This window comes from Cryptomeria japonica, chromosome 11, assembly GCF_030272615.1.
Source record: "Cryptomeria japonica chromosome 11, Sugi_1.0, whole genome shotgun sequence".
NCBI classification, from domain to species: domain Eukaryota; kingdom Viridiplantae; phylum Streptophyta; class Pinopsida; order Cupressales; family Cupressaceae; genus Cryptomeria; species Cryptomeria japonica.
The window spans coordinates 719897293-719910385 of NC_081415.1; positions in this window are offsets into that span (position 1 = coordinate 719897293).

The following is a 13093-nucleotide window of genomic DNA, read 5'->3' on the forward strand; positions in this document are numbered from 1 at the left end:
AGGGACAGATGTCATTGAATGAGAATTGGTTAGTTTTGACACCACTATGAAGTTGTTGGGCGATATTCTTGACTTGTTGCCGCAACATCTCCATTTCATTTGGAGGAGGAGGTGGTGGGTTACCTCGAGGAATGTTATATCTGATGGGATCTCTACCTCTTTCCTCTTCATGGTGACTTTGTCATTCTGATACTTGTTTTAATTGGGCAAGATCAAAGTTAGAGGGGAGTTTTGCTCCTTCTTGAGTGAGCTTTAAAAAGTGAGCATCCGCATTACTCCTAAGTATTTCGTCAAAAAGTCTGTTAAAGAGAGGGTTATGCTGGGCCCTTTCTATTGTTGCAGGAGTGGGAGTACTTGGGTTTTCGTCATTCGCATTTCCTTCAAGTGCTTCTTGAAATTCATTGATATTTTCCTCTTCTTCTTCTTCTTCCATTTCTATTTCTCGTTGCCTTGACTCTGATCGGGTTTGGGCCATTTTGTTTACAAGCTTTTGTTGAATTTGGGTAAAAATGATGATGAGTTTGTTGATGAAATGAAAGATTGATGGTTGGTGAAGTGTTTTGTGTATGGATCTCTAACACTTAAAGGTGGATGTGACCAAAATTCTTTCTGGAATTGCTTGTTGTGTTTGATAAGGTTTGATGTGATAAGGTTTAGAGAAATCTGAGATGTGTTACAGATTTAACTACCTAGTAATGAGAGGATTCACTCATACACTAGTTTTAACCTGCGTAGATATGTCTCTTAGGATGAGCTTATCCTAGATGTAGAAACAATCTAAAAAGTGATTTGGTTGTGTTTGATTCAAGCAATACCTAAAAGAGAATTTTAGGACAAGAACCTCTTAATGTTTTGAGATTTGAAAGATGGATTGATGATGTGAATGTGAGAATGGATGTTTAACTTCAATAAAAGCTTTGTGTCACAAATGGAACAAACTCTACCTCTTCCCTTTCGGGTGTTGGTGGTATTTCTCGAGCTATGTTGTATGTGATATAGATGTTTGAGAAAAAGTTGGGATTAATCTTACCTCCTTGATTTTTTTGATAACTCAAAGCTCTATATTGCATAAAAGCTCTATGATTTAATGACTCTGAATCAAATTCGTTTGTTTTGCCTTGAAGGTAGAGACACATGTGACGTAGAAAAACTCTATGGGAGACAAAGATTTGTCTATTTAGATAGAAGAATTTCCTCCTTTTGATTAAAGCCTTTGAGCTCAATGGTCTTCTTTTCAAGGTGATGTTCTGATGGCGTTTCTTCTTTTGTAAGGTGTGAAGAATGGTCATAAAGTTTGATACTTTGTTGTTTGCACTTTGTTTTTGGTATTGTGGTTGCTTTGAAAGATGTTTGGTTGGATGAATACTTTGTTTTGGAATTGATTTTTTTATGTTTCTTTGACAAGAAAACAAAGCAAGCACACAAACACAAGAATGTTGCCTCAAAGGCACAAATGAGTATGGGTCTAGATCAACCCAATCCTTGGACTTTTATATGACCCTTCCTTTTAGATGTATTTTAAGGTGTATTTCCAAAGCCTGAAGTCGACTCAATTTGCACTTGGTCTTTGACTAAAACGAAAACACTTCAAACACTTTTTATCCCTAAGTTCAAATGGCCAGTTGTGATAAATTTAGCCCACATCTTGATATTTCTTCGACTTTGGTACTACATACCTTATGAATCCCGTCGTGGTAGGTAAGGATGTGATATACTAAGTCTTGCATGAGCATAACAAATAGATGATCCCTATGATGGGGGAGTCACCACTTTTATCAAGCCACAAGTGACTTTTCAAAAAGCTATGTTTCTACTCAAGGAAATATGTACAGTGAGTATCTTGGGAGCAAAACCATCTATGCTCTTGCACTAAATTATATCGCAAATATCCTCAATCAATAGAACGGGTGGGCTACTACTTAAAGGTGTTTAGTCATGTTCGATGTTTTTGGACATAAGTTCATTCTGCAGTGACTCACTTAAGAGCCTTGTAACGAGTGGTGGGGCCCATTTGTCCTTTCGGCGAATTACACTATAGGAACAACTATACCCAAGGCTACATCTTTCGCTCTCACCTGATTTCTATAGTGGCTCGAAGGATTTACCGCGCAAGGTCGTTCCCAAGAGTGATGTGTCGCTTGGCAGGCCTCTCTTAAAAAGAAATTTTTTTTGAGTGTTACTAACACTTTTCTCTTGCACCTAGGACCACGAAAGCCAAGGGAGAGGATAGTGTGTGTTAGAAGTAGGACCACTCAACCAACTTTTTGCACAAGTGTGCCAAGCATGAAAACATTTGGTCTTTTTAACTTGCCATTGCAATGTGATCTAACTTATTTGGAGATGTTGCTCCAACATTCATGGTGTTCTTTTTAACTTCAAATGCAAAGGTTTGAGTAAACTAGAATTTTGAAAATCCTAGTCAACTGAAATTGAAGCAGGTATGCATGAAGGAAAATCGCTTTGCAAAAATTTTAAACAAGTTGATTGTGTATTTTAAGTGCACCAAAAATTGAAGTGTGGATTGTAAATTATTTAGTTTTGATGCAAGAAAATTGAAGTGTTGATTTTAAGCACCAATTAAAGTGTGTTTTCTAACTTGTAAGAAAACAAATTTTGTTTTGTTCAGTTTTAATGCACCAAAAAGTGATCCTAACTGGAAAGCAAGGGAAAGTTAGTTTGTTCAATTCTTAAAACACCAAAATAAATTTTTTGATTTTAAAGAGGTGAGTTTTTAAACCTGCACAAACAATAACCAGTTAGTAAAATCCATACCTAAGGGGGGCTTCCACAAGCCTAAAATTTTTCACTTTTTTCAGTTACAAGGTCTTTTTTTACAACATTATGTTACAATAGCGCTAGTCTATGTTTGAACAGAAGCGCTATTTAACACAAACGCGCTAAAAGAAGAAAAATGACAGAGAAGGCAAAAGTGCTCAAACAGGATCAATAGTGCCAAAACAGGGTCAAAAGCGCTCAAACAATGTCAATAGCGCTAAACTTGATACAATAGCGCTATTGTAAGAACAATAGCGCTAAAACAACAAGTTTCAATAGCGCTACAACGTGATCAATAGTGCTAAAGCGCAACATGTGTGACAATTTCAACATTCAAACATGTTATTGGTAAAAAATAAATGATTTTTTTGGGTGTTTGGATTCACGTCGGTTTAACCAAATGATGCTCTGCAAAAGGGGAAGGTTAGCCAATGATAAATAACACACAACACACAAGAAACCGTTAGTGTTAATCAATCAAAAACTAATCTAAACAGGCATATCAAAAGAGATATCAAAAGCATGACAAAATATCTAACTAAGAAGATAAATATGTTGAGGCATCTCCAAATGCCTCCTAACATGCTCTTGATTTCTTCTCCTTTGTTCCTCTCCTCTCCAAGTTCCAAAATAGTGTAGCTCTCAGCAGCTTTTTGCACTATGGATGCTTATGGAGGATTGAGATTGAAGTATTTTGCTCTAAATGTGAAAAAAAAGCTAATACTAAATGCTATTGATGCTAAAATGATTTATTTTATCCAAGATGACAAGATATTAGTGGTTTACGGTAAATGCTCTCTAAAATTCACTATAGCTTAAATGCATACAAGTTTTCAGATTATGATGAAATGAGCTCTATTTATAGGAAAAATGGAGCAATGGATGGTTCAGATTGAGCAATCTCAACAAGGGTCAGGATTGAATGACTTCAAATCTATGTGAGGGTTTTCAACCCAATCCCAGGATGACATGTGTCAATGTGAGATAGGTTGAGAGGAGAAGGAATAAGCATTAAATGCTTGACATGACCTTGGGAATTAAGGTCAAGATTAGTTGAATGAATAAAATCTTTATTCAAAGAATAAAGCTTTTATCCAATGGATAAACTCTTGTGCAAAGGCAAAAGGGATAAATATGGTCAAAGCAATAAATGCTTGAGGAGACAAGTTGAATTAACCATAAATGGTTATGTAAGAGCCATTAATGGTCATGTAAGAGCCATTAGTGGTTTTGGAAGACTTTGGAGGTTAAATTGTTGAACACATAAAGCATTAAATGTTTTTCAAAGACTTTGAAGTCTTTGAGAAGTGACTCCAAGTTGCTTAGGAATGTGACAATAATTAGGGAATGGATTAGGCTAATTAGGAAGGGTTTAGAAGAATCTAGAAGGAGATTAGAATTGCAAGTGGGTTTGGTGGGTAAGGGAAAATGTGATTTTTTATTAAAATAAAATTCATTTATTTCAATAAATGTGTGCAAGTTGCATTTTTAGGAGAATGCAAGTGGGGGGGGATAATGATTTAAATAAATGTTTAATTTAATTTATTTAAAAGAGGAATAGGGGGATTTAATTAAATAAATAGATTTTATTCATTTGATTGATTTGTGAACTTGGTTTAATGAATTAATTGAATAATTTTTTTAATTAATAGAAGAATATTTTGAAGATGAATTAATTAAATGTTAATTTATTTAACTCATGGCTAGTGTATTTTTAATCAAATAAATAGCAAATATTCATTTAATTAAGCTGGACAGATTTATGTGACTACAAAGATCAAACAACCTGTACGCCTTAACATCCTCACAGTAGCCAACAAAAATGAGTGGTCGACTCTTCCTCTCCATGGCTTTCCTCTGAGCATCTGGAATAAACGCCCAATCCTCACTACCAAAAACTTGGGATGAAGAAACATCAGGCTTGACATGGGACCAAGCCTCCTCAGAAGTCAACTTGCAATGCCTTATGAGGCATCCGATTCTAAATATAGGTGGCATAATTAATTGCCTCATCCCAAAAAGAAGGCTACATAGAATGTGACTGAAGCATATAATTGGCCATCTCCCTTAGTGTTCTATTCTTTCTCTCAGCAACACCATTTTGCTGAGGGGTGTGAAGAACTGATAACTGATGCTACAAACCATGCTCTATGCATAAATCTGTAAAATCTTGATTCACATATTCTCTCCCATTATCTGTGTGTATCCTCTTTATAGAAAGACCAGATTGCTTCTCTACAAATGTCTTAAAGACTCGAAATGAATCAAAGACATCAGACTTGTACATAAGAAAGTACACCCATGTGCATCTGGAGAAGTCATCAATGAAAGTGAGCACATACTTGGACCCTGAAAAAGATGGAGTTGCAAATGACATAAGATCATTGTGGATCAAATCCAAGGGTGCCTTAGCACGGGTGGCTTTGCCTGTAGGAAAAGGATCACGGTGATGCTTGCCAAGTACACAACCTCGACATACACCATCAGTACAAGATATCTGAGGGAGCCCAATAACAAGTGCCTGTGTGCTCATCTGTTGTAAGCATTTGTAGTTGACATGGCCAAAATGCTCATGCCACAGTCTGCTCACTGAATCTACATGTGCTATAAGAGAAACACCTAAACCATTTGGAATCTCAAAGCCATCAAACCGATATAACTGAGAATCAAGATCAACACTGCCAGTAGCCACAACCAAATCAGGATCATGGAGCTCTCGAATAACCACATCATGTGGTAAGAACTCAACTGTTTTACCAGAGCCAGAATGACAAATCTGATAAACAGAGAGGAGGTTCATAGAAATGTCAGGAACCAAAAGAACATCCTGAAAACAACCACATGTCAACGGAAAAGAACCTGAACCTGAAACTGAAAGTTGTACTGAGTCACCAACTGCAATCTGTAAAGTATTACTATGAGCAAGTGAGGTAACAAGCTGCGGTCAGTGCGTCATGTGGTGAGAAGACCCAGAATAAATAATCCAAGTGGATGCAGAAGGAATATCTCATGCAGAAAGAGCATGTCCCTTCCCAGTAGAAGAGGAAGATGGAGGCTGAGGAGGAGAAATATGATGTTGTTGGCCTTCTTTGCCACAGAAACTGCAAAGTTCATCTGACTTCTTCTTAGCCTTGGAGGAAGACTCACCAGACTTAGAAGAGTGCTCCTGTTTGGGATAGGACTTTGGTTTGTAATCAGACTTAGGTGGTGGCTTGGAGGAATACTCACTGCCAACTGAATCCTTCTTAGGCTTTGATTTCTACTTCGTATTCTATTTAGAAGTCTGAGCAACCAATTCTTTCAACTATGATCCTATGAGATTGTCCAACTGAGATAGGTGAGCCTGCTCACGAGCCAACTGATCACATAATGCATCAAAATTAGGCATGGTGAAGCGTGTACCCAATGCATCCATAGTAGAATAAAATGTGGAAGCAAATATCTGATAGGGACCTCGAAGCTTAGAGAGAATTAGGTAGATACACTCTGGGTTTGTCTTATTCTTACCACAACTGTGTAAGATAGATCTAGTGGTTTTGAACTTGTTCAAAAAGTCCTCAATGTGAGGAAAAGACACAGGTAACAAGGAAGAGAGATCGACCTCAATCTATAATGCTCTAAACTCATTGACAGTACCAAAGAGAGTTTAAAATTTGGACCACATAGCCTGAGGAGTGAGAAAACCATCAAGGTGAAAAAGCAAGCTGTCTGAAACATGTAAGGAGATGACACCCATAGCCTCATCTATCTTATTCTGGTGCTGAAGAATCTCAAAAGGACGTTGCAACAGCGGTTGATCCGCATCCAAACAGGACCACAACCCCCTTGATCTAAGAAGCCTCATCATACAAGCTTTCCAGAGGTGATAGTTATGGGATGTAAGAAGCTCAACTGAAGAATCCGCCATGGGCACCTATACCTGAACCTGGACTTGCTCTTGATTTTTTTAATTAAGTGATCTTTCAAACTAGACAATAGATGTAGAAGGGATTTTTTTTTGTTTGTTTTGAGTTTAGGTATTCTGATTTTTTGAAGTAAATTACAAAAAATAGTAAAAAATAACACCCCCCATAATATGTAGAACAAAAACCTAGTATAATATGATAGCCAGAAAAGAAGACAAGAGAAAAGAAAATGCGACAGACAATATATTGTATACCTGGTGATTTTTTTTGAAAAACAATAACTCCAAATCTAAGAAGAACTCTCCAAGACCTTTTCGACGCCTATTTGTTTTCCGAAAACAAAGTCCATTTGCCCAATTTATGTCTCCTGGAGTGCAAAAAAGAGTGTTGATTTGGATGAAAAAAATATGTACCAAATGAAAAAATCAGCAAATCTCACCACCCAATTTGAGTAGGGCTCGAAAAGAGCTTTTTGACGCCTATTCATTTTCAAAAATCTGACTCCATTTGCCCAAGTTATGGCAAAAAGAAAAAAAAAACCCTCTTGTAGGGCATAACGAGGGTAAAGAAAAAATAAAAAAAAACTCGAAAAACGTGTCTGTAAGAGCCAAACTCAAAAAAAAAATCTCAGAGCTAAAGTTGTCCAAACTAGATAAATTTTATATAAAAATGGGGGGTTTTGGGTGTTCTGAGCTCAATGGTGAGGTCCTTTTGAGCTCAAAATGTCCAGAAACAAAAAAGATACCCCAGATCCAAACTAAAAACTCTGAAAAAGAACTAAAACCCTTGCCTCCAGAGAAAATCTTCTGAAAAGAAATCAAGAACAAGCAGCAGTAGATGATGGCTCTAATACCATGAAGAAGTTGAGAAAGTACAACTTCTGAGATCCCAAGAGCATCTGCAAGCAAAATACCTATCACAAGAGAAGATTGGAGACAGAACACAAAAAAGGCTTTGAAGAAAAAATTATCATTTCAGAGGGGGAATTGAAAAAAGAAGAAGTTGTAATACAATCCTTATGATAGGAGAATAGAAACTCTAAAGATGTGCAACCCTAAAGAAACCCTAAAGGGATGAAGAGTATTTAATAATTAGAATTACAATATTATTAAATGCTTAAGTTTAGCTTAAGCGTAGAGTATAATAGACTAATAATTAAATAAATAATTATTAGCTTATACAAGACAACTCTAACAGTATCGTTAAAATGGTCTTGTAGACACGTAAATTTGTCTATTAATTAAATAAATATTAAATATTTATTTAATAACTAATATTCCTCTATTAATTAAATTGATATTTAATTAATTCACCTTAGCCTATTCTGTTGTTCTAGTTAAATAAATTTAATGAATTTATTTAATTACTAACTATAGTCCAATTTATTAAATAAATCTAATTTATTCACTTCCTTCTTCCTATTTAAATAAATTTAACATTTATTTAAAATCATGAATTCCCAAATCAAATCCCCTTTTAAATAAATCAATATTTATTTAAAAATGACTCATCCACTTGCATTCTCCTACAAATGCAAGTTTCACATTTAAATTAATTTTTATTTATATAAAATCCTATTTACCCACACCCACCTCTTTCTAGATTTTTCTAGATTCTTCTAATCCCTTTCTAGACTCTTCTAACCCCTTCTAATTTAGCCTAATCCCTCTTCTAATCATTTGCACAATCCTAATCTAAGATTAACCCTCAACCCATCATCTCATCCATTTAAGACTCTTACAGAGTAATAAATGCTTCCCTTCTCCAACACTTCAACCCACATGGGTCTTGACCCTTTGGTCAAGGCTTAACCATGGGTAAACTTTGCACAAGAGTTTACCCATTGGATAATAACCTTACCCTTGGATAATAGTTTTATCCAATAACCTAACCCACATGATGTTACCCTCATATCTTCTTAGGCATTAAATGCTCTTTCCCTCTCCTCTCAAGCCATCTCATAGTGACACTTGTCATCATGGGATTGGGTTGAAATCCATCACATGGATCGTCAATCATTCAATCTTATCCCTTCACAAGCCCTTTCAATCTTGACCATCCAATCCTCTATTTTGCCTATACATAGAATCATTCCTCACAAGCAAAAGGAGGAAGCATTAGAGAATTGTTACTATACTTGTATTAGCATAGACATTTAGAGCTTTCTCATAGCATCATCATTTACATTTGCATAGCATCACATTTAGCATTTTCCAACCATCTTGAATCTCCATATGGCATCCATGGCTTGTGCTAAAAACTGAGAGCTTCATTCATTTGGGGACTTGGAGAGGAGAGAAATAAGGGAGGAACAATCATCAAAGCATCATGGAGGCATCTTAGGAAGACTAACCTTTCTTTCTTTGCTTGTTAGTGCTTCTTTCGTGTTATTTTTAAATCTCCTCTGAATATGTATTGAAATAGATTTTGTTCATCTTATTTTTGGTTTTGGTTGGAACTAACCTACTAATGGTGGACCTTGTTTGTGCCTTTTCTATCAGCACCAGCTCTCAATTTCAAAAAATATTGACCAATTTCCCGAGGGGGCATGTTTACACCCTAAGTGTTGTCGGGGCATACTAGGGCATAATTTTTTTCGTTTTCTTTTAAACAACATTGTTTCGACATTGTCTCAAAGAGGGGAAAATGTAGACACCTAAAAATGTCTCATTAATATCACACTAATTATTCATTTTATTAGTTAAATAATTATTTAAATAATTTAATTATTATTCTTCTAAATCATCATCTTTCATTATTCAATTTCTATTCTATCATCAATTAATTATTTAACCCTTTCTTGATATTAATTAAATATTTATTATTTAATTAATTATGATTTAATACCTTTAATTAAGTAATTTTAGTATTTAATTAAATTAAATTTCTAGTGATTAAATAATTTCTTTAAATTATTTAATTAACTAATTAATTCTTCAATTCCAAATCCCCAGATTCTAATTTCAATATTCTTCTCATTCAAATTCAAATTCAAATCCAAATCCCCAAATTCTAATTTTGTCTAGTTTCAAATATTCTTCAAATTTAAATTCAAATTCAATTTCCCCAAATTCCAATTTCAACCAATTTCAATTAATTTCAAATACATGTGAATTTCAATTTCATGATTTCGAAAATTGAAATTTAAATCAAAAATCAAATTAAGATTGAATTCTTAAATCAAGTTTAATTTACATGTAAATGGAATTGAATTTCAATTAAAAATCCTACAACACATGCTAAATTTATAACTAATTGATCAATTCAATTAATTGATTAATTAAATTAGTTATCTCTCCGATCTCTATTTCTATCTTCCAATCAACTTTTTTCTAAAAAGCATTCAATCAGTCATCTCCCTAGTTAACTCAATTATCTATTCAATCTATTTAGTCGTCAATTCAATCAATTGAGTTTCACCTCCTAATCAGAAGTTCAACTATCAATCAACATGTGAGCTCACTTGAGTTCCACCTCTCATTCAATCCTCTCCAAACATATATAAATTGAGCATCAATTCTCTATTTTTAACAATCACAAACTTTGAATCTTTGTGCCATTTTGCAGGTTAGCATCACAATATCTGAGAGCCAGCATTACTCAAGGAAGAGAGGAACAACGGAAGCAATTTGCATCTGTGCAACGAGGGGTTTTACTTGATTATTTTACATCCTTGTCATGTTTGCATACTTTCATTGATTTATTAGAATTCATTAGCTAGAATAGGATTCATGATTTCCTATTTAATTCTAGTTAGCTATAGTGAATTTTACTAATAAACATGAGAGTATATAGAATATACATATTTATACATATATGCATATATGGACACATACGTTCATAATAGTACGAAAGATATACATATATATATACATATAAATGTATGTATAAGATATAACCCATACTTGGGAATGTGTTTGCACACACACACACACACACACACACACACACACACACACACACACACATATTGTAATGTGAAAAAAATTCCTAGGGTTTCCACTCAAGGAATGGAAGCCGCTAGATTTTTCACTTAGGGACATTACATTCAAAAGAGGATGGGGAATTCACTAGATCCACTCATAAATTAGATAAAGAATGAATACTAAGTGAATTTGGATTGATAAGGGTTTCCACTTTTGTGAGTTGAAATGCTAAAATTAGGTAAAATGCTAAAAAATGGAGGTAAAAGCATGAATTCAATGAGCTATGGATGCAAGATTTTCACACGCACTTGGATCTGAGTGATGTAAGCTGAATCGGACATGTTCCCTGAAATTTAAAAAAAAGTGTCGGGACCATGGTGCATCACATCAGTCCTTCAAACTTTTTGCACGCCAAAGGGGGATGATTCATCTCTGTGAATAAAGCTTAACCTGAAGAGTACAACTCCATACCTATTTCCTGCACATAGAAAGAAAGGGAAATGTGTTGGGAATAGGGGTTTTCCTAAGTCAAACCCCAGTTTGGAATTAACCTTGAATGAAATATTGCAAATGCTTGAAATAAATAATGGAAAGGTATACCTCAGATCTGCAATGACTAATAATGATGCTTTGTTTCTCAAATGTAATCGCATATGTTGTATAAAATGGCATGAACATGACAAAACCCTAATCACACGCACATGCTTGCAAATGAAGGATGTAAAGTTCCTCCACAATGGCTAAACGAAAAATGGTTGATGCAGACTTGATGAATGCTTGAGAAGACTTCACATAACCTGCTCTTTCACTTCATAAGAGGCTCCTTCAATTGCTTGTAGGTGGGATCCTTCAAATGAGGAAAGGAAAGGCTATATGTATGAAACCCTAACATTATTTTGTTTTATCATAGGCCGACCTAGAAATGATATATTTTCACACCAAGTTAGGTTTAGACATTATGATACCGCCAAAACAAGATCCCAAAATTCGAGGAGAAAAAGTAGGGACCGATGTGAATCACATCGATCCAACCAACTTTTTTCCAAATTTTTAAGGATGCAAGGTATTGTGATTATAAAGTGATTCCCAAGTGGGTGCAATGATTAAAGACAGTCATTTGAAAAGGAAACAGAGAAGAATACAGAGAAAGCAATCATTAAGGTTGTATCCTTTGAACCAACAAAGCAAAAACAACTTGATGAAGATGATGATGATTCTCTAAGTATCTCGGGACCTATTGATATGAACAATTTGAGCACATTAGAAACGATGAAGATTGCAAATGTCATGCAATCTAGAGCACATAAGAAGAGATTGAAAGAGCAAAGGGTTGAAGCTGAAACAATTCAGACTGTAGTAGATATTTTATCTGGTCTACTACCAGAAACATCTACAACACATCTATCTACACCTATTAGCAAACTTGATCAGTTAGTTGCAGATGCATTTGATCAAATCAAGTCACTAGAAGATGCTACTCAACTATATGCTGAAAAGAGTCACAAGAAGAAGTATGGAGAAAAACTAGGAAAGGATATTGATAGTGGTAAAATGGCTCTATCACACAATAAAAGTCTGTTGAGTAAAGCTATTGAAACAGGAGGAAAGTATCTTGCTTCTACCTCCAATGTTACTTTCTTTTATTCTGACATTTCAAAAAGTCAAATTGAAACAGACCAAGAACTGGAAAGGATATGCAAGGCATATGTCCCTCTAGGACTCTATACTTTCCTTTAGAAAATTTGTAGATGATTTGCATAACAGACTGGACATCTATGATAATGAGAAGGCAAAGAGACTCCGATCTCTTAAAGAACTCAAAAGTCAGTTCACATCATAAGTAGACATACTTCAGAGAGCCCACTCTAATGCAGAAGCTATTCTTGCAACCCCTGAAACCTGTGCACTAGACTCAATGGAAGAATTTCATTCACAATTGATGTCTACATTTGAGTATATTGAGAACATATTGGAATCATGGGAAAATGCTTTGTCACAGATGAAGAAGAGCTACAATGATATTTTTATGAGATTAGTTAATGCATGAACTTTTAAGTTATTGTTGTATATGCTGAACACTTTGATACAAATTTTTTATATATATTTTTTTTTACTTTTTCAATTTGGCATTGTTGTCAAAGGGGGAGTAGAAATATGTATGTGTGTTTTTGAAAATTTTGTATAATGTATGCATTAAGGGGGAGCATGAGTAAATGTGTCAATTTGTTGTATATGCACACTTAGCGGTATTACTGTAAAAAATTTTAAGTGTTGCCATCAATGCCAAAGGGGGAGATTGTTGGCTTGATGATGATTGTAATGTACTCATCATTTGTTGTCATTGATGAAACACTCACACACACACACACACACACACACACACACACACACACACACATATGATTATATTGACTACCGGTGTAACTTCAATTGTTTACTCTGTCAACCGGTATGTTAGAGGTTATTCTAAGAGGTTTATCTCTAATC